The sequence below is a fragment of the Mandrillus leucophaeus genome, unplaced genomic scaffold, assembly GCF_000951045.1.
Source record: "Mandrillus leucophaeus isolate KB7577 unplaced genomic scaffold, Mleu.le_1.0 Scaffold316, whole genome shotgun sequence".
NCBI classification, from domain to species: domain Eukaryota; kingdom Metazoa; phylum Chordata; class Mammalia; order Primates; family Cercopithecidae; genus Mandrillus; species Mandrillus leucophaeus.
In genome coordinates this window covers 2,163,849-2,187,012 of record NW_012103321.1, presented here as the reverse complement: position 1 = coordinate 2,187,012, position 23,164 = coordinate 2,163,849, and the positions used below count along the sequence as shown (strand labels likewise).

At 36.3% G+C, this 23,164-nt stretch overlaps 1 pseudogene; it reads right to left on the bottom strand.

Moving 5' to 3' along the window:
* Nucleotides 1-22,886, bottom strand: part of LOC105545037 — a 42,020-nt pseudogene extending 19,134 nt beyond the window's left edge.
* Between the last annotated feature and the right edge of the window lie 278 nt (nucleotides 22,887-23,164).

The following is a 23,164-nucleotide window of genomic DNA, read 5'->3' as shown; positions in this document are numbered from 1 at the left end:
GAAGCCTTGCAAAGCAATCTGTAAACAAATATTAATTGTATATGCTATAAGGGAATAAAAAAAGATGATGAGATAAAGTCACTGCCCAAAAGGAGTTTACAGTCTAATTAGGAAATAAAACATCCACCTGAACCAAGCAGTAATTGTATGGACAAGACAGAATTTTATACACATTTTTAAAATCACATTTTATTCTGACTTATACAAAGGTTTGGCATCCTCTACCCTTCTTCTAAGAGACAGTTAAAGTTAGAGGAAGAAGAAATTCACACGTGTATTTTTCATCTTGCATTACTCATGGCTTGATCTGGGTGAATGACTGTATGTTTTACAAGAGCAGATTGTGTCACAGACATACACATTAAGTAAAAAGATTATTCTTTCTGCTAGAAGGGAGTGAGAGGAGAGCTAGATTAAATAAGATGGTTCTTCTCTTCTTGAATTGTGTTCTTTTTTACAGATAATGAAGATTTAAAAATACTGTGTTAGGTCTGTTTATTGATGGTCAGGAACTTAAGCCTAAGTTTCCGCTTATTCTTTTTATATAAAATCTGTATGTATTGTATTATGTCTCCGATGACTTGAAAAATTAACAAAAAATTCCATATTTTGAAAATCAATATAAAAACCCCAAAAAATCTATACCATGGCAATAAACCTATATATGCTATACTTCTGATCTAGTTTTTTAGTCTTCTCTGCAGAATAGGGAGGATGGCACCTACCTATTTTCTCTGCTCAGAGAGAATATGGAGAGTTTTTTTCTCTACCTGTTCATCACATTCTTTAGAGCCCCTGGAATAGTGCAAAACCTGAAGACTGAGTTGAGTAGGTGAGTGAATTTACCATGTTCCTCAGGAAACAATGGAAAAGCATTAATTTACAGTGGCTTGCTATCCCCACTATTATGTGGAATACCTTAAGTATAACTGGGGACACAGGTGGCTACATAATTTTCACAAAGGGAGCACACTGTTATGCTATTTTACTTCTTGAGTTCCTTTTGTTTTCCATAAATGATACAGAAAGTCAACATAATATACTAGTAGACTGCTGAAGAAGAATTTGCAAGGACTATAAGCTGAAAGCAGTGTACATGCATAAATAAATCAGTTTTGCACTCTTTAGTTTGCCTTGATTTTCATTGCCACTAAATAACCAAATTTATTAGATAATGACTATTAGAAATTATCTTCAAATATATATATATATATACACACACACACACTTTTTTTTAAGACAGGGTCTTGCTTGTTCTGTTGCCCAGGCTAGAGTGCAATGGCACAGCCACGTCTCACTGCAGCCTCAACCTCCTGGGCTCAAGAGATCTTAAAGTGTTGGGATTACAGGCGTGAACCACCACACCTGACCAAACATGTTTTACTTCTGTGGTTAGAATAAAAGGCAGTTGATCTCCCTTTATTTTTTAGGTAAAATATTTTATTAATGATAATTGTAGTTTTTTAAAAAAACTGGAAAACACCTCAGTTCCCTTATACTTTGTAGAGGAACATGTGTATTATAATTATACAGGTTTTTTTTTTTTTTTTTTAGTAAACCAGTGTGAGTCTTTTGTGTCTAAAGCTTTGTCTGACTAAGGGTAACCAGTAAAACAGGTGTGCTAGGAGGAGAAAACCATCTGTTTCTCTTTGTAGAGATCTTTTTAAAGGGGCGGAAATTGATTTTAAAAGTCTATCTCCATTTACTGGAAAGCTAAAAGAAAATGAATACCTTTCCTACAATCCAGCGTTACCTTCTGTTGTTATTTTCAGTGAACATCTCTTTAGAAAACTACCAACAACTATTTACCAAAGTTTTAGAAATACAAGTTTGATTCAGGCTTGAGTCTCAAAGTTTACTCGCCAAAAGGGTATTAATTAGTAGCTGAGGTTAAGGTGGAAACAGCCATAAACATTAAGTTCTTTTCAGAAATCCCTGCTTACTATGATTAAAGCTTTGTTTTGTGCTATAAAGATTTGTGTCTCTCTTTAGTCTGGAATGGAGAAAATCTCTGCCTATCCTACCTGCTATATTTCCTTCTGCATAAAGTGAGAATCATGTTGGAGTACCTAATAAAGAAGTTGGTAAGACCTCACAAAAGTGCTATTTTCGATCTTTAAAAGGGCCACAGTTGAACACCTGTGAAAAGAAGGGAAAAGAAAAAAGGGGAGGGGGCACAGAGTAGCAATACTGATGTCCTTCAATAGGTAAATGGATAAACTAACTGTGGTACATTCATACAAAGATAAAAGGAGATGAGCTACAAAATCATGAAAAGAGATGGGGGAAATTTAACTGCAGATTGCTTAAATGCATGTTTTAAATACACATCTGAAAAAGCTACGTACTATGTGCTTCCAACTACATGAAAAGGCAAAACTATGAAGACAGTAAAAAACCAAAAAAACAAACAACAAACAGCTGTTGCCAAGGGTTTGAGGCAGGAGTGAGTAAGGGAGGAAGGAAGGAATAGGTGGAGTACAGGGGATTTTTAGGGCAATATACTGATCTCTATGATGCTGTAATGGTGGATACATGTCATTATACATTTGTCAAGCCCATAGACTATACAACACAACTCAGCCATAAACTGTGGACTTTATTTAATAATAATGTATCAATACTGGGACTGGGTCATTAAATGTACCACACTAATGCCAGATGTTAATGACAGAAGAAACTGTAGAGGGTAGGGAGAGGGAGTGAGGACAGGGAGTATATGGGAATTCTGTACTTTCCACTCATATTTTCTGTAAACCTAAAACTGCTCTAAGACAAAGTTTATTAATTAAAAACAAACAAATGAAAAGGCCATGAATGGCTACTGTGTGAACACCTGATCATCAGAGAGCTCTGATGGTGTCTGTAGCCTTGCTCTAACAGGCACTGCCAGACCTGGGCTGGGGCTTTGTGTCCTTCCTTATACAGCAATATACAGTACACATGAGTCGCACAGTCATGAAAAAATTACATCAGGTATTTTACTGTGTGTATGAAAGCTATTATATTAATTTTTACTATATTAGAATGTTATGGTCTCAAACCATATATGATGGAAAATTTTCACACAGAGTTCCTTTAAAAATGTCCCAAATTGGCATAGTTTTTGGATGTCTAATTCCATTTGACACCTGCTCCTTTGAGGGCAAGAACACAAAAATCATCCAGCCTTTAATTTGGTCAATTTTATCCTTTGAAGCACAATCCTGTTGAAAATCTGTAAAACTTACACCTATACTTTCGTGAATTAAACTCTGATATTTATTAATTATAAAACTTTTTATGAATATAATTACATAATCTGCATTTTTTTTTTTATTTGGGGGAATATCAGTTTGTTTTTGGTTTGTCCTACAGTGCCCAAGTAGACATTGGATCTTTAGAACTGATATGCTTCTCACTTTGCCTCTCATTGATACGATGAAAAAAAGCATAAGAGAGATTTCAGTATAGCACAGATTGCTTAGGTAAACATCTTTGTTTTCTCATTTATGTGCCATGAGGCTACCTTGATTCTTTCTATATGGAAGTAAATTCCCTTAATAATAAAAATATATTTTAAAGGGTTTTTGATTTTTTATTTTGAAATAATTATAGACTCACAACAAATTATAAAAATAGTACAGGCAAGGCACGGTGGTTCACACCTGTAATACCAGCATTTTGGGAGGCAGAGTGGGTAGATCACTTCAGCCCAGAAGTTCAAGACCAGGCTGTGCAACATGGCGAGACTCCGCATCTACCAAAAAAAAAAAAAAGCCTCTTACGGTGGTATGTGCCTGTAGTCCTACTTACTTGGGAGACTGGGGTGGGAGGATTGCTTGAGGCCTGGAGGTTGAGGCTGCAGTGAACCAAGATTGTGCCACTGCACTCCAGCCTGGACAACAGAGTAAGACCCTGTCTCTAAATAAATAAATAATAAAAATAGTACAAAGAGGTACTACGCATTTTCCATCCAGCTTCTCCCAATGATAGCAAAGATTAACATGATTAACAGATTTTTCTATACACAACAAAATATTTCCAGTCCATGACCATATTGTTTTTAATTAAGCAGATTACATATTTTTCAATAATTTCAACAGCCCTCTAGATGAATTCACTTTATTCATCTAGCGACATTTAACTAATATGGTGTCTCTTTAGCATGCCTCAGAATCAGCTGCAGGCACATCAAACCAGAGGTTACTGGGTTCCTCTTCTAGAATTTCAGATTCAGTAGGTTTAGGGTAGAGAACCAGAAGCTGCAGTTCTAATAGGTTCCCAGGTAATGCTAATGATAGTGGACTGGGAACCACACCTTGAAAACAAAAGAATGAAAACCACATAACCTATGGCTAATTTCATGTTTTTAGAATGTACACTTAAGAAAGTCAGAATGAATTTGAAAGTGAAAACACAACTAGTGAAACTAGACATTTTATTATCTCTAAATGAGTAACAGAAAAGGTTTGGGAACAACCGAGTCTGGCCAAAGTACAGAGGTTGTATCTTCAGTGAAATTAAATTACTAGAAAGAAACTGTGACAATGAAAGCTAAAACTTAATCAATGGAATTGTTTGCTGTCTGAAGAAAATAGGTATTTATAGGGAGGAAATGATCTGTATGGATTTTGGAAAAGAACATCTTCCAAAGTAAAATTTGTGGTTATTCAGCATTATTCAGAAGAGGGGGCACACTGATGAAGTGAATATGAATAATCAACCTGGAATGTAACCTGAAGTGGTCATACATGTACCAGACTTGGTGAGACTTATCACTGAGAGCATTATCTCTTTAATTTAGTTACACTGGATTTGCATGTAAGAGTTGGCACTTACCTGTTCTTTTTCTAGCAAACTTCTGATCCACTTGGAAATTATACAATTTTTTCTTGAGACCAGGGTCTTGCTCTGATGTCCAGGTTGAAGTGCAGTGGCATGATCATGGCTCACTGCAGCCTCGACCATGGAGGCTCAAGTGATCCTCCCACCTCAGCCTCCCACGGAGCTACCACTACAGGCATGCACCACCATGCCTGGCTAATGTTTTTTTTTTTTTTTTTTTTGTAGAGGCAGGGATTTGCCATGTTGCCCAGGCTTGTCTCAAACTCTTGGGCTCAAGCAAACTGCCTGCCTTGGCCTCCCAGAATGCTGGGAGTACAGGCATGAGTCACCGCACCTGGCCGGAGATGATATTTTTTGATGTGAATGAACGCAGAGGCATTATGAACTATATATCGATCTCATATGAGTTTTGTTAGTCCCTAGGCTGTAACAACTCTAAGGACCCAGACAATACAGAATTTCTAGATATGCAAGTACTGGTACTTCTAAAAACTTATTGGGGTGATCAGACAGATAGTATTCATATCTCTGTATCTACTCTCCATATGACAGTAAAACTGCTGTTTGTATATCCTGAAAAATGATCGATTTTAAACACATGAAATTTTTCCATTTACTAGAACTCCAGAGAAGAGACCATGATGTTAATTACAAATGTCAGTGTTATCAAGAACTGTGAAGGTTCTCAGATTTTTACCTTGCTTGCTGGCTTACAAGTTATGCTGCCACAGTTTCATGGATGCTGAAAAAAAGACAAGATTCCTGGATCAGAGATGAAAGATAGCAGTAGCCAGTGTCAGAATTTTTGTGCTGGTTCTCTGAGCCCCAACTCTTACAGGACAGCACAAAGGGGGCCGATGACAGCTGTAATGCACTGTTGGTTGTGTTACAGGAAAGGAACCTGAACTTCGCCAGAATCTTTTATAAGGGCAGTGAGCATGCCTGCCCTTTGCTTTGGAATGAGATATTCTCTTTGTTATACTGAATATTAGGCATGCCTGTCCATTGCCCCAGAGGCTGATACTGTCTGTATCTTCCAAGGCTGTAAGCAAATCTTTGTTCAGAAGCACAACACTTTTTTCATTTGCCAAGTCCATACAAACACCCTTGAGATTGTCCGCAAAAAACGGCAGTCACAATGTGTGCATAAATGTGACAGACCCATGGAGAATTGTCTCCCAACCAGTATATATTGCAACAGTTTTCAGTCCTGAAAACACTGACTAGTGGATTAATGATTTTCTTCTAGAAATCTTACCCTTCCATGATCCAATTCATATAAATTAGAGCTAGCTAAATCTATTACCTAGGCTAGTCTACTTTGAGGTAAAGGCGGATTTGTGGTGATATATAATGGCATATATACATTTGTTTTCAATTCATGCCCTTTCAAATACTCCTTTTTCCCCTTAATATTTCTAATTATTTCCATCAATGCAAGTTTTCATAATGATTATTTGGTTTCTATTTTTCTCTCCTTTAGACCTGTTAAAAGTGTTCTGATTGTGATTTTATCTCTGTAAAATAACTTGCTGCTTTTGAGTCACTTCTGAGTCTTGAAAATTTTAAAAGGTTAGTAAAATGTTATGCTGTTTCGTTATTACTGTGGTAGCTACAGTTTTCTTTTCCCTTCTGCTTTTTGTGCCTTTGTTTGTCATGCTACAAAATACTTTTGATCCTTTCCTGATAACTTGTACCAGACATAATGTCTCCTATCAGAGATCTATGTCTGCAGCAGAAAAGAAAATATCTATTGTGTATTTATGCTAATTGGAACATACTGTCTTGTTCTCTCTTCTTCAGTGAAATGAAAAAAACAATAATTTTGTCTTATTTAATTTTTTTAGAAAGAAATTTTGCATTTTACACAGAATAAGAAAATTGTTGTCTTTTTAAAATACAGCAGATAACTTTGAAAAAATTCCCTGTCACATGTGGTTAAACTCTAAGGGAAAAATTATGACAAACATTTCTAATTTTTGCAACTGTAATTATCTATGGCAGATTTATTTGATGTGGATATTAGATTTGTAGGGAATGGAACACCCTTGAAGTCTGCTATCCTTTTATTATAAGCAAGCTGCTCACTGTAAGAATAAAAACAGTTTTAGCCACTTTAAAAGCTCATTATTTAGAGGGGCAGGCTTTGGCTGGATAACTAGAACAAATTCTGGCTCATGGCCAGCTTTGTTTCCTTCCATACAAACATTCAGTGATTAACTAGACTCACAGAACCATAGTGTGGAAGATGTAGTAGGAATCATTTAGTTCCATTGGTTTTCAACCTCTTATACAGTATAAATCCAGCAAGCTCCTGGGTCTCACCATAACAGAAAAAAACAGTAAACAACAACAAAATGCAAACACAACATTTTCTGAGTTTTGTGCTTCCTTTCATTATAATAATGGCTTAAAATTTGTTCAAAAGACTCAGGCATGCCATCTATGCTACATATATATATTTGTGGTAAATTAGCAGTGATTGAGATCCACTGCGAGTTTCAAGATTAGAAAACAGGCTTGATCAGCTGAGGTCGCACAGCTGTTTGGTGGCAGAGTCAGGATTAGGGCCCTACATCTCTTCATTCTCAGACATGTTTTTCAATATCTTGCCTCCTGGGGCACTGAACAGATGCTCAGTTGCCCCTGGAGTGATCTAAACCCTGCTTCTCTTTATGTCCGTATTCTGGGTGGGACTTTATTTGATAAATGAGTTAGCCACAGGCATAAATTAGGCAGTTTTCACTAATGTCCAGAGGTCATTAGGGTACCATTGGTAAAATAGGTTTTATCTTAACTAAAAGGGCATCCTAGTAGCCTGAAAGAATTTATGTACCTCCAAACACATTAAACCAGAACTGAAGACATTTAGTATAGTCATTTAACAAATAATCCAAAACTTCTATTCTCTCAATAATTATTTAACTATCTACATTTTTCACTTGATGAAAATTTTATCACACTTTCTTCACATATGTGCCTTGGTGACTATTTATGAATCACTGATTGGTGGCATATTCACTCATCTGGGTCACATACTTCTATTGAGTGACAGAAGCTTGGGAATAAAGATGAATCCAATACTCCCTGAATACAAGGCACTCAAAATCTAGGAAAGAATAAAAAATATACAAAAGAAAAGTCACTCAACTTGAATAAGACTGCAGAGTACAAATTGTAGTATAATATACTTACTTTCAAAAGTATATTATAAAATCACTGCTTTTGTAATTAATAAAGAATATCCTATTATATTAAGATAATCATAACTACTAATGGAAAAGCCATAGCACACAAATATATAGTTTAAAGAATAATTGCTTACTAATTTAAAATAATCTATATAGTTTTCTAAAAGCTTACATATATATCATCTTATTTAATCTTGAAAACAATTCTGGGAAGTAAGTAGGATATACAGTGCTATCATCATTTTATAAGTGAAACTCAGAAATTTGGCACTTAATATACGGTAACCAGGATGTATGTCCCTCCTGATCTCTGCCCTTCGTTAGGTACCTGTGAGCTGGGGCCCAAACCTAATACAGCTTTTAATCCCAGACAGTATTTTGGGGCCCTGATCCTTTCCTCCTTTGCTTATCACAGGAAGCCAGAAAGAAATGTAAATTTGCTCTTGCCTCCAGGTTCCTTCAGCCTGCAATAAAAACTTAAACAGAATGCAACCCAGATGAAAAGGTTGAAGGAAAGGGTCTCAAACCCTGACAGGCTGAATTCTCGAAGACCATAACTAAAAAAAAAAAAAAAATCAAAATGCTATATTTAAAAAGCGTTTCTACCTCTCCTAATGGTCAAGCCTCCTCCTATTAGATGCAAACACCATCTTTAATCTATAATGTTTCTGCTTTCACAACATAGAATGATTAAAAGAGAGGAAGGCTCCCCTCCGTGCCCTATTCCCCTATTCTACTTACTTTCTATGCTTTTCTAACTAGCTTATTACTATGAACTCTGCACATTTCTGGTGATGTTTTTGGAGCTCTTTCCTTTGTTGTCATATACTAGACTCAGAGCCTCTCATTAAGGAAATTAATGTAAGTATAGTAAAAGGTGTGCCCAAAGGGTCGAAATTGAGCTAGGTTTTGCTCACTCCATGTCCATTCCATATGCCAAGCTTCCTCAACTAATCTCTTTGTATTTTTTACCTTCACTAATTTGACTGCTATTCATGAGTATGTAGATACAGTTATCACATTAATAAATAAGTAATTCTAAAGTGCCATTTTTCTTGCAAATCCAATGATACTTAGACAACTTTTGGCTGGGCATTGTGGCTCATGCCTGTAATCCCAACACTTTGGTAGGCCAAGGCGTGCAGATCACTTGAGGTCAGTAGTTCAAAACCAGCCTGGCCAACATGGAGAAACCCCGTCTCTACTAAAAACACACAAAAAAATTCGCCAGGCGTGGTGGCGGGCTCCTGTATTACCAGCTACTTGGGAGGCTGAGGCAAGAGAATCACTTGAACCTGGAAGATAGAGGTTGCAGTGAGCCGAGATGGCACCACTGCACTCCAACCTAGGAAACAGAGTGAGACTCTGTCTTGGAAAAAAAAAAAAAGAAAAGAAAAAAAGAAAGAAAACTTTCAATGCTAATTAATTTATTGTAATATAAACAGTCTCTAGTTTTTATTTAGATTTATAAGGGTTAGATGATATTCCTGAAAGAAAATAGAAAGTCACATAGGTAACCTGATTGATCTCAGACCAGTGTGTTTAATACTGCAAGGCAGTATAGTAAAGGGGTAAAGAGAGAAGTCTGGGGTCAGATTGTCTGGGTGGGTTTGATTTGGGGCTCTACATTTATTACTGTGTCACCTTAGGTAAGTCATTTAACTTTTCTGTGTCTCAGTTTTATCATGTACAAAAAAAAAACCTTGAGATGATAATAGTGTCCAACTTATAAAGGTGATGATTTAGGACTTGTAAGATGCTCAAAAGAAATGTTGTCTGTGGTCATTATTGCACATAGGCTAATATTGAGGGAAGAACACTGGTTCATTCCCCTGCCTGTGATTTCAGGAATTCTGTCCCACTTAAAGTTTTACCAATTTATTTTTGGATTTCCCACTTATGGTTTTCATGGACTCATAAAAACTCAGATTCTGCCTAAGCTACCCGAGGGTACGTTTTGCCTCCCCTGCTGCTGGTCCTGTGACAAGGCTAATGTCTAGCCACACCACGGTGCCTCCTCTAGATGCTCCCAACATTGGATTTCCAGGAGTCTTACTGTGCCAAAGCCAAGGTCTTTTCTACTCAGAAGGGAAGGGAATACTTAGCCTCCTGCCTCTTGATGTCACAGTCTACTCCCTTGAGTGCTTTAAGGAATTTGCTTCGATGCTTCATGCCTACTACGTCTTTCTCTTTAAACTTCACACTTGGGGCCCTGGCTATGAAACAGGGATACCTGAGGCACAAAACCTCCCTACCTTTCCCTGTTTTTCAAAGAGAAACTCTCCAGCAAATGGCAAAAGTCCTGCCTAAAATTTCCTCAGACATGTTTGAATGGGCTTAAATCTTACTTTAGGCTCAGTCCAGGACTCTGATTCCCCCTACCTGGTTACATAAAGATGCTAATAAAATCCTGAAACCTCCTTTGAGCAATGGGCAGAGAGAATCTCCTCTTAGTTTTCCCTTTGGGCAACTGTACATTCCTGTACTATATTCAGTAAACATATTTCCTAAACAAAGTAAAGCTTTCTATATGCTTTTGTGATTTTAACACATCACTAATTGAGCACAGTAAAAGCCTGAAATGCATGCAATGCTAGTAAGATAGTCCCATAGGTATCTATTTCCTTAAACAACTTTCCATCAAAAGCACTAAATGTCCCCATAATATCAACTATTGATAAAGTTCTCAATTCAATGTGATGTCAGTTGAGGCAATCCACTGATTTATATTTCCTAGAAGGCTTTTTCTTTGAGAGTTAGAATGGCAGACAGAAAAGGAAATTAATCTACATGAAACTCTAAGGGAAAAATGTAGGTTTTCAAGTAGTGAGGAATGGCAAACTATTTTTTTTTTCTGCAGGACGTTTCTGATGAGTCACGTTTATATGCACAAGTATGTATACCCACTGTTACTACAGGCATAGTAGAGATACAGTTGGCTACAGACTGTATACAATAATCTGAAGGCTAGCTGTAAACCTTCTCTTCACCTCCCATTAATCTGCCACACACTGATGATTAGGAATCCCTGGTCCACTAATAATCTTTTCTACTATGAATATATAGCTGAACAATTTGTGATTACAGTTGCTGAATCACTAATATATCCTGAAGTACATCTAACCTCCAGTTGATGTCCCATCTGCTGGCGTTTCCAGTTTTGTGAGCTTTATTTCTGAATCAACTTTAATAGAAAATGGTAATGTCCTGAAGCCCTAGTAGTCACTTGGTTCTGGAACCCTATTTATCTCTGCATTTTAATAATGGGGATTTTTATTTAATGACAATGAGCAGGGAATGTTGACAGAATGCATTATGTAGGGATTCCCTAATATCTGCATTGTAGCAGCATCTAACCATATGCCATTCGAGTATATTGTAAGAAAAAGGGATGGCTTAGCCCAGTGTGGAACAATTAGAAATGAGCCAACTTGCCTGAAACAAAGGCTAAGGAAAGAGGTTAAGAGTAGAGACATCTGCTTACCATCAAGGGTAGACTCTACAAATAGCAGTAGCAACCCAAAACCAGAAAGTGATATACATATATAAATGGAAAGGACTACTGTTCACATACAAACTTTCCAAAAACACCACGACTGCCCCATCATCATTATCACTAATATTCCTTTGCAAATATTTATATTTAATATGCATTGAAAAATCAGGTTGCTTGTTTTAACATAAAACCAGAGTGTGTGATATAGAATGGTATATATCATTTTCAAATTTTAAAGGGAAAAAGAAAGCTCATAAAGGAATTACCTCAGTTATTCAGAGAGTTCAAATGTTTCCATTTTAGTTATCCGTCCTCTCTGTTACAGCTCACAGGGAAGCTTCAAGTAGTTAGGAACTAGAGTGTATAAACCAACATTCACTGAGTCTTCTGAAAACACCCTAACTTACAGTTTCATAATTTTAAGAGAGAGCACCCTGGAATGCCATACTGTGCTTGAACATATGCAAAGAAAGATAATTATTATCATTTTTCAGTCTTGTGCAGCTAGAAATGGAGACACTGCAAACTTCATTATGAGGCCACCAGGGTGTTCATCACTGTCAAATTCCTACTGGCATTTCAATCAAAGAGGAAGGATCGGGAGAGGGAAAGGGAAGTGAAAGGAGGACAAATATTAGTTCTAGAAAGTAAGCTCAGATATTTGTACTTAATATTTTCTACATTTTGATTATTTGGAAAGTGCGATGGGAGAGAATGATGTCCAACTTTGCTTGTCATTTATCTCAGCTTATCCTTTTTTCCCAATCACAGACTCAACTGGAAGCACCATGCAAATTACCCCATGATGTAAGAATGCACTTAGGCCAATGGGTTATTTTGTATTTGAAGATATCCCACCAAATGAATAAGTTATTATATTAAGTTTTTTCCCTTAAAGGTGTACTAGATTTTCACCTAACAATCTACATACACTTATTCAGTTCCTGCCTGTGACCAAAGGCCAGTTGTTTTATCAGGTGATTACCTAGGGCATGGAGTACAATGTATGATAACGTGGACAGATATTCTCCATAAAGTAAGAGGAAAATCATATGGAGAGTGAATCTTTGACCTAAGACTCATAAATACAAAGCACTTGCCAACTGAACTAGTTGGCTAAAGAGAAAGAAAGCATTTCCAATTAGGAAATAAACCTGGTTTCCCGATACTGTCTATCAAATATTAAGAGATTCTCAGCACTTTTGTACCAGGTCAAATAATTCTATACTTTTATTCTTTACCCAAAAAGCTCTCATTTCCAGAGACTAAACAACCAAGCACATCTGTGAATCTTGATTAAATCCTTATTTTAAAAATTATAAAGACATTTTTGGGATGATTGGAGAAATTTGAAAATGATTATATTAGGTAAATTAGTGTTATATTTCAGAATTACTGTTATATGTGCAAATTACTGTTATATTTCTTAGGGACCATAATGCTATTACAATTTTATATGAAAAAATCCCATCTTCTAAGAAATTACAGCTAAAATATTTAGAAGTGAAGTGTGATGTCTGTAACTTCCAAATGATACATATACACACACACAAAGGAAATATTGCAAATTATTAACAAGGTGGTGAGTTATTTATTTTACTATTTTTTCAACTTTTCTATATGTTTTAAAATTTATATAATAAACGTTTTGGAACAGTAATTTCACTTTCTTAAAGTTAGGACAGCTCAATGAAAACAAACAAACAAAAAAAAACCACCACTCCAGACATTGCCAATGTTAATGGAGATGAGAACTCCTCTCCAAAGTTAGGTTGCAAAGAAAAATTAATTTGGTTGAATTTGTTTTATTTCTTAATTAATCTGACACATATTTGTTGAATATTTATTCTGTGCTACATACATGGGGGTAAAATAATAATCTGAAATTCCTCTAAGAATTTGTAATTCAATAATGAATACTAATTATTGTGAATTCTGCCTCCAACCTCTTTCTATCCCCTTCATTAACTCTGTGTAACCATCATCTAAGGACTACTACAACTAGTGCTTAAAATCTTTATCATAGCCTATCTGGATCACTGTAATTGCTCTAGACCTGATCATGCCATTTCCCTGCTTAAACTTGGTACTGCCTTGTCACTGGCCTCAAACTTCTATTAGGTCTCAATTTACCTCTCCAGATTTATCTATCATCACTCATACCTCAAAATCTACCATCACTTTAGATTAAATTGTTTTCCGTTTTCCATATTGCCATACTCCCTCTTACTTTTAGGGTTTGCACATGACACTCCCTCTGCTTGAATCATATTCTCCACCCCACTCCTCCTCTATCTTTGTCTGTTTATTTCTTACAAGCTGTTCAGGTCTCATATTATACGTCACTGCAGGAAGCTTTCCTTGACCTTTGAAGTCATTGCCTTGACGATAGCACCTCCCACTTTCCCTGGCATTCCCCTATCACACCACATTGTAACTGCCAGTTCAATAGCCTAGTCACTGTTTAAAAATTAGCATGCTGCACTTCTCACTATGAACTCTGGCATAATTGTTAAGATACAGTTAACAACATTGACTGGAAACTTTAAATGGATATTAGAAGAGTGTAAAGTTCTTTGTATATGGGTAAACTTCAAGTAATGGTTATGTTAGAGCCAAAGAAAACTTCCCCTTCATCCTCTGAAGGTTTGCTGAAAATCACTGACAAGAGGCAGGTTACTAAGAGGAAAGGCATACAAATTTATTTGATCATAGTTTTACTTGACATGGGAGCCTTCAGAATGAAAACCCAAAGATAGAGGGGAAATTGCCCATTTTTATGCTTGGGTTCAAGAAAGTATGGAAGCTGTATAAAAATATGATTGGACAAAAGGGTAAGATCTAATGTTAATAGGCTGAGGGGGAAAACCCAGCATGGCCTGTCCGTCTAGATTCTTTTTGGCCTCTCTGATCATGCATTCCTTCCTTCTGAGTGAGGGGTGAGACCCTCTCAGGAATGGGAGTCTTATGACCTATACTCAAACAAAGTAGGTCAGATAATTTCCCTATGACCAGTCTCTTTCTCTATTTCTTTCTTTCTTCTTTTTTTTTTTTTTTTGAGACAGAGTCTCACTCTGTCATCTGTCACCCAGGCTGGACTGCAGTGGTGCGGTCTTAGCTCACTGCAACCTCCACCTCCTGGGTTCAAGCGATATTCTTACCTCGGCCTCCTGAGTAGCTGGTGTCACAGATGTGCACCACTATGCCCAGCTAATTTTTGTGTTTTTAATAGAGACAGGGTTTCACCATGTTGGCCAGGCTGGTCTCGAACTCCTGGTATGGCCAGTTTTTACACAAAAGTAGGGCGAGAAAGTTAGAATAATATTTTTAGATTTTATGGCTGGCTCTGAGGAAAGGGATTCTGGTTTCTATGACTCAACTCAGGGAGGAGGGATCCTAATTTGTTTGGCTAGTCTTGGGGGAAAATGAGAGTGAGAGACAGGAGGGCAGGTCAGAGAAAAACTTTGCTTCTGCGGCCTTCCTTTTGCGGTATTATTTTCTGAGTCCAATGATTATTATTAAATGTTGCCACTGGCAAATTATCTAGTTAAGAAGTTCCAACAGAGACTATATGGCAATATATTACCTACCTTTTGGTTTGGAATTGTAATATTTTTAGAAACATGTAGGAAGTCAAAATTCAACTCCCTTATATATATGTGTGCCTTTTATTATAAAGGCACCTGGTACCATGACTTTTAAAGTCACACACACTCACATGCACACAATTAAAATGAAAGGGAAGAGGTGAAAAACTCATAACTTAGCAATATGCTTATCAACCCCCTGGTTATTTGTTGAATTGTTCACTAGATAGCTTTTCCTCAGTACTCTGGTAATAGAAATAATGCTAATTATAGGATACTTCATTTTTACTGTATATCCCACTACAGAACACTCTCCTCTACCTTTTTCTTCTCTTTCCTTTCTTTGTCTTTTCCCTTCTGTTATGGATTATTAATGATGGTTGGCAGTGATTTATTGGCTGTCTTGCACAGTGTTTCTTAAGTGTATCATTGACATTAGCTAATTGCCAATGCTGCAACCCCGCCATAATCTCTGTCACACTGTTTTCCATTTAAACACTTGCTATTTTGCCCAAACTTCCTTCATCACTGATCTTCTAAAGACCAAATACAATGCTATCTACTATTCTCTATTTATAGTAGTGGATTGATTCTGTATAAAGTCTGAAGTTTGACTTCAGGGAAGCTCAAATATATTATAAATTGTTGTGCCTGTATCATTACATATTACCTTTAAAGTTTAAAAAATCAACTAGCTCACATAATATACCAATTACCAGGCTGAAGTGATAATTCACTCTCACTTGAAAAATGAGAAGTCACCCTGATTTATAGTTTGTACCATACATTTATAGTGTATGTAATACAAAAGTATGTCTGCCCAGGCATTCTATCTTGTGACACTTCCAAATATCTACAGTAAATAATGTTCATAATGAAGAGCCTACCAGGTTTTGAATATTAAATTGTGGTCCAGGTAGTTTTAGTATTGAATGCATTTAATTGTTAAGCCCTTTAGAAATGTAATGTGTGTGTTGTATAGGTGTTCTAGGCGAGTATCTATTTTTAACTGTTAATTGTCAGTAGTCACTTTTAACACTGTGTCCTCCATGCACAAAACTGTTATATGCTCTAGGCATCTGCCTATTTCTCATGGAGATGGTTTTTTTTTAGTATGTGAATAAGTGAGTCATTTCAGAGTCCTGAAAAAACATATAATACACAGTTATAAAAGTTATTTCTCTCTAATTATCACCAGGGAGAATCTGATATTGAATCACTAACTACCCTTTAGATCTGTAATTTAATGGAAACAAATGTGAGCATTACTTGCAGTAGCTTTAAACAGAATTCCTAGCCCACTTATATGCTCTGGTGGTCAATCTCAGTCTCTGCTTTCTTCCTGTGGAGGAACTGAAATTCAAACTGTTCATTATCCTGTAGAAGTATAGCATGGAACTTGGCCTTGAATCTTTGAGTTTCTTAATCTGTGCTTATTTTGTAAACCCCCCATAAAGATATTTTTATTATTATTAACACAGCTATCACCACTCATGCTGTACTTTAGATCTCCAAAAGTTGTTCATCTTATAGCCGAAAGTTTATACCCTTTGACCAACATCTTCTCATTTTCTCCACTCCCCAGCCCCTGGCAACTACTATTCTATTTTCTGCTTATATATGAGTTCAATTTTTTTTTTTTTTTTTTTTTTTTTTTGACACAGTCTCGCTCTGTTGCCCGGGCTGGAGTGCAATGGCCCCATCTTAGCTCACTGCAACCTCTGCCTCCCAGGTGGTAAGTGATTCTTCTGCCTCAGCCTCCTGAGTAGCTGGGATTACAGGCATCTGCCACCATGCTCAGCTAATTTTCGTGGTGTTTTGTTTGTTTGTTTTGTTTTGTTTTGTTTTTTTGTAGAGATGGTTCACCATGTTGGTTAGGCAGGTCTCGAACTCCTGACCTCAGGTGATCATCTACCCACCTCAGCCTCCCAAAGTGCTGGGATTACAGGCATTAGCCACTGTGCCCAGCTGAGTTCAACTTTTTTAGATTCCACATATAAGTGAGATCTTACAGAATTTGTCTTTCTGTGTCTGGCTTATTTCACTTAGCATAATGCTCTGCAGGTTTATCTATGTTGTCGCAAATGCCAGGATTTCCTTCTTTTTTTTGCTGAATAATATTCTAATGTATATATGTCCCACAATTTCTTTATTCATTCATCTGTTGATTGTTGATTGTTGTTTTAGGTTGTTTCCATGTCTTGGCTGTTACGAATAATGCTTCAATGAACATAGGGGTGCAGATATTTCTTTAAGATATTGATTTCATTTTCTTCAGATATATATCTAGAAACAGAATTGATAGATTATATCTTAGTTCTATTTTTAATTATTTGAGGAAACTTCATATTGTTTTCCATAATGACTGTACCAATTTTTATTCCACCAACAATGTATAAGGTTCCCTTTTCTCCATACCCTCACTGACACTTGTTATATCTTTTATTTTTCATAGTAGTCATCCTAACAGGTGTGAGGTCACACCTCATTGTGATTTTGATATGCATTTCTCTGATGATCAGTGATTTTGAGCATTTTTTCACAGATCTGCTGGGCATTTGTCTATCTTCTTTTGAAAGATGTCTATCCAAGTCCTTTGCCCCTTCTGAAATTGGGTTACTTGAGTTTTTTCTATTGAGTTGTGTGAGTTCAGGAACTTTGATATTTTGGATATTAATCCCTTATTAGCTACATGGTTTGCAAATATTTTCTCCCATTCCACAGGTTGCCTTTTCATTATGTTGATTGTTTCATTTGCCACGCAGAAGTTTTTTTGTTTGTTGTAGTCTCAATTGTTTGTTTTTGCTTTTGTTGCCTGTGCTTTTGGTGTCATATCCAAGACCAATGTCAAGTAGCTTTTCTCCTACCTTTTCTTCTAAGAGTTTTATGGTTTCAGACCTTGTATTTAAGTCTTTAATCCATTTCAAGTTAATTTTTGTATATGTTGTAAAACAAGGGTCCAATTTCATTTTTTTGTATGTGGATACACATTTTCCCTAACACCATTTGTTGAAGAGACCGTCCTTTCCCCATTGTGTATTCTGGGTGTCCTTGTAAAACACTGGTTGACCTTACAAGCGTGGGTTTATTTCTGGTCTCTTTATTCCTTTCCATTGGTCTACATGTCTGTTTGTATGCTATATAAATGTATTCTTTAATCCGAATGCTACCAGGATGTCCAGGATTGAACAAAAGTCAGCAATTCTCACTGACTAATCCAAGAAAACGTTGTCTTTAGTTTAGGGTTTAATGTTTTAAGATAAACTTTAGAATGCTAAAGTTGTTGATCAGAATTGCAAGAGATGAAGCAGCACTAAAATGCTTTGTTTGACTTTCTTTTTCACTCAATGAACATTATGTCTTTTCTGGTAACCATAGTGTGATGGTTAATTTTGTGTGTCAACTTGACTGGTTTAAGGATACCCAGATAGCAAGTAAAACATTATTTCTGTATGTGTCTGTGAGGGATTTCTGGAAGAGATTAGCCCATATAGAACAAAAAAGATAGAAGAAGGATGGAGTCACTCTTTCTTCTAAAACTGGGACATCCATCTTCTGCCCTTGAACATCAGAACTCCAGGTTCTCAGGCCTTCAGACTTGGAATATGACACTACCAGCTTTCCTGGTTCTCCAGTTTGCAGATGGCAGATCATGTGACTTTTTGACCTCCAAAATCACGTGAGCCAAATCCCATGATAAATCCCCTTTTATACATATCTTCTATACATATATCCTATTCATTCTCTTTCTCTGGAAAATCTTGACTAATGCAAAAACTTTTGCTCAAAACAGAAAGTTTGAAAAATAAAATGAAATAAAAAATACAGAATCACTTGTAATTTTTCTTGATTTCCAGAAATAACCTGTTAATATGTTTTATTGTGTCTAGTCTCTTATTATACATCCCCATAGCACTAGATATTTCCCGCATTGGAATACTCATCATGCTTGTAATATTAGTTTAATGTTTTCTTTTCCCAAGATATCACAGTCTTTGTGAAGCAGGCCTTTCCCTGCCTCATGCAGTACCATATCCAGAGTGCCTAAAGTAGTGTCTGGCACATAGCAGCAGACATTCAACAAATATTGGCCATAAACAGATAGCTGTTTTCTATGCATTTATATATATTGTATACACATGCTTTTTGCTTCCAAATAGTTTATACAGCACATGTAGAATGCATTTTCAAATAAAAATGCTTTTATGCACAATTTAAAATATTATCTCTGGTCAAACAATCATTGACACCTTATTTCCCTTCTACTTTGAAAATATACGCCTAATAAATCTTTAAGTAGGTATTTCATAACATATTACATATTCCAAGCCAGATCACACTTACACAGTAAAAAATCAATAGAGCCAAGCATAGATATTCAGCAGAAAACATTTATTTAAATATTGAGAATGCTATAGTAGTGTTTCCAAAGTTGTGGAAGAATACCATATCTTTTTAATTTTTGACAATTTCTCATGAGGAAAGCAGTTGAATTGCAATGCTCCCATGAGACTAACCTGATGTTTTTATAAGGAAGTGGGGAACTAGGATACAAATCACTGACCTATCCGAAGGCGATGGAGTCTCCTTAAGAAATTTTAAAACCAATGTATGATTATAATGAGAACCGGTATTTTAAAGTGGAAAAGAATGATAGGACCTCTTATCCCATGACTGATTACTATATATTTCTCAGAAAATCTGAAAGAAGGGGAAAATTAAAATATTAAATTTGATGCATCATATCCACTCTACAACTTCCCGTGTGGTTACCAAGAACTCATTCATCACTAAATATAATCATCGTCTCTTTTAAACTCTCCATTGACATATTTTTTTTCAATTATAAAATATGCAAGGCACTATTCTAAGCACATTACAATTGGTATCACCGTCTTTACTTTCAACACTTTGTATTGGTTTTCCTCTTACCTCTCTGGCCATATTTTCCTGTCTTTTTAATGGGCTTAGTTTCCTTTTCTTCTTCTGTAAATATTGGTGATCTTCCATTTTCTCATGCTGTGAGCTCTCCTTAAGCAGTCTCATGTACATAATTTAAACTATAGCAATGTCTAGAACTATATTTTTTTTTTTTTTGCTATATATAATAGTCTAGTTTTTCTAGAAGTTTTTTTTATAGTTTAAGTTCTAGAGTACATGTGCACAATGTGCAGGTTTGTTACATATGTATACATGTGCCATGTTGGTGTGCTGCACCCATTAACTTGTCATTTACATTAGGTATATCTCCTAATGCTATCCCTCCACCCTCCCTCCACCCCACTACAAGCCCCAGTGTGTGATGTTCCCCATCCTGTGTCCAAGTGTTCTCATTGTTCAATTCCCACCTATGAGTGAGAACATGCGGTGTTTGGTTTTCTGTCCTTGTGATAGTTTGCTCAGAATGATGGCTTCTAGTTTCATCCAAGTCCCTGCAAAGGACATGAACTCATCCTTTTTTATGGCTGCATAGTATTCCATGTATATGTGCCACATTTTCTTAATCCAGTCTATCATTGATGGACATTTGGGTTAGTAGAACCATATTTCCAATATCCTGGTCATGTCCTCTTCCATTCTCTGAAGTTTTTGGCACTCTTCCTCTGTATCTTAAGCTAGGCTTTCATCCTAGGTGACACAATATCCTGGGTGGTCTATGTGACACCTGTGTCACACATCTCCCACAATGACCTCCATCATCCCACCTCAGCCACCCACTCCCATAGTCATTCTTTGGAACTTACAATCAACTTCAAAGGAATTAATTTAAGATTCTGTGCTGTGAACAAAGCTTCCTGTTTTTTTTCCATTTTCTCCTTGAAATATACTCTCACCATTTTTAAACCTCATTAGATTTCTAGCCCATCGATCCTTTGTTCTCTTGACAACCCTTTGATTCACTTCCTTTTTTATATACCATAGATACAATAATCCAACACTTAAATGTTCTTTTGCCAGTATCCTAAAATTATTTTCAAAAGTGTCATTCTGTCTTACCTTCTGGAATGTTACTATCCCTAAATGAGTCTAAGTCTGCCTTTACCAAACCCACTCAGGCTCTGATATTCTGCTGAAGAAAATCCTATGCCAGGTAGGTTAATATTGCCATTTATTAATGACTATTAATCTTAACCTCACATGGCTTAAAGAGATATTATATTACTTGCCCAACTCTCCAATTGTTCACCATGATTATTCCAAAATATTTCACATTATCCTCAATATCTGCTACCCTTTCTTCCACCTCCCAGAATCTTAATCACTTCCAGAGGACTTTCTCATCTCCTACTTTACTGAGAAGAGAGTAACTACAAAATGCAGTTTCTTGAACTTGTCTCCTTTTAAAAAATTGGAATACAGTTTATTTAACTTTGAAAACATTTCAGAATTTGAAACATAAAAAAAAAAAAAACCCAGAACGTTTCAAATCTTGTTTAAGTACAGAAGGCTATTGAACTTTCATTGACATAGTGGCTCTTTGCTTTGCTGACAGCAAAGAGTTCTACAGTTTGTTTAAAAACAATTTTAAAACAACTGCATTTAACTAAAAAAAAAATCTAACACTTCTCATGCCACCTGACCCCCCGTATTCCAAGCAGCACAATGCTATGTCACTACATAAAAAAACAAGACGGCCTTAAATAAATGGAAGCCCATCACAGTGGAAACAGGTCCAGCCTCACACTGCACCCTCTGAGCTATGGCCCCTACAAAATACATCTTTCCCTATAGCCTCAATACCAAGCATCAAGAGTTTGTGTTGGTTGTTTTGCTCTTTTTACAAACTATAAATATGAACAGTTAGTAACTCAGGATTTCTAGCCAATAACCATACAGTTAACACCACCTTACAAATTTTAAAAAGTCAGAAACATCTTTAAATGCCTTGTCACACCAACAACAAAGTACACAGTGAACAGATCACAAGAGTGCTTTTTCATTTTTAAAATGTTTGGAAATATATACAACTTTGATACCATTTCAGGGTGTTCCAGACACCCATGGCCACTTCACGTAAACCACTGACAACTTCTAGAGCACTTTGAGAGACTACAATATGATCATCATCAGATTTTGTAATTAAAACTAATGAGGCCAATAGACACTTCACAATAAGAAACATATCAATTACAATGCTCCCCTACTCTAAGACATTCACAAAAAGATAGATAAATGGTTTTAAAGTCATCCTCCTTCACCGCCTCCTCCTCTTCATTCTCCTCATCTTCTTCGTCTTCTGCTTCCACCTTTGTCCAGGCAACTTTAATTTTAGTAGGATGCTTTGTGCCATCAAACTTTCCTTTATACTTACAGTCAGTAACATCCTTCTCATACTTCTCCGTCAAACTGCTCTTCACTGTCACTTAAGTTATTCCTCATCTCACCCAGCCTCTTTTTTTTTTTTTTTTTTTTTTTTTGCTACTTCTCCAATAGAGACACAAAGGTTTGTGGATTTAATCTTGGGACAGAATTCTGAACAGAATGGGAAATACCAGATGGTGGTCTTTAAGGGGCATAAAGGTCCTTCTTCTTGCCTCTCTTAGCTGGTCTGTAATCCTTCATTTCCCAATCATAGCATACTTTATTTGCCTTTGCAATTTCATCAAATTTAGACTTCTCTTTACCAGACATTCTCTTCCACCTCTCAGACTACTTCTTGGAAAAATCTGCAAAATCAAAAGGGTCCTCTGGATTTTTCTTCTTACATTCTTCTCTTCACTTCTGTGCAAAGAAGGCATAAGCAGACATCTTGCCTTTTAATTTGTTACAATCACCTTTAGTCATCCTGACTGTATTTTTGTTAGTCTGGGCAATGCAGGGTACCTCAACTTGTCATCTTAAGACCTACAAATTTACATTTGTACCCACTCTTTCCTCCTTTTATCTTAAATCCACTACTATTCACTCAACAAACATTTACTGAGTGCCTACTATATGCCAGGAACTTTGCTAGGTGCTAGGAACACAAATATTAAGCTAACTAGTCTCTTACCTCATGGAGCTTGTAGTTTGGTGGGAAAGAGATCCCTTAAATAACTACATTAATCATCAATTAATTACAT